The following is a 345-nucleotide window of genomic DNA, read 5'->3' as shown; positions in this document are numbered from 1 at the left end:
TGTTGGGTTGAGTAATGCTAACATCTCCAGTGACAAAGTTAAGATAAAGGTTAACATATTTTATGAGTGTGTGTGTGTGTGTGTGTGTGTATTTGGTACAGACATCTTTCTCGGTGCCGTGCCAGTGTGGGCAGGTGAGGGGGGATACACTTCAGACTGGTACATGGGTATGTCCGCAAGGAAGACAGGTTGCGGCCACTGACCCGGCTTCAGCGTGGCTGGCCCAGCACACCACGCCTAGTTAATTTTCCTCCCTGGGGTCCCTCCCGCACTGGCTGGCCTAAGTTAAGGGTCATCTTCCCAGATGGAGGAGAGCACACCCCAAGCTAGGGTAAATGTTTACTC

The sequence above is a fragment of the Mustela putorius genome, unplaced genomic scaffold (assembly GCF_011764305.1).
Source record: "Mustela putorius furo isolate JIRA1106 unplaced genomic scaffold, ASM1176430v1.1 tig00000578_pilon_pilon_pilon, whole genome shotgun sequence".
NCBI classification, from domain to species: domain Eukaryota; kingdom Metazoa; phylum Chordata; class Mammalia; order Carnivora; family Mustelidae; genus Mustela; species Mustela putorius.
The sequence above is the reverse complement of the archived record's forward strand: the minus strand, read 5'-3'. Positions refer to the sequence as shown.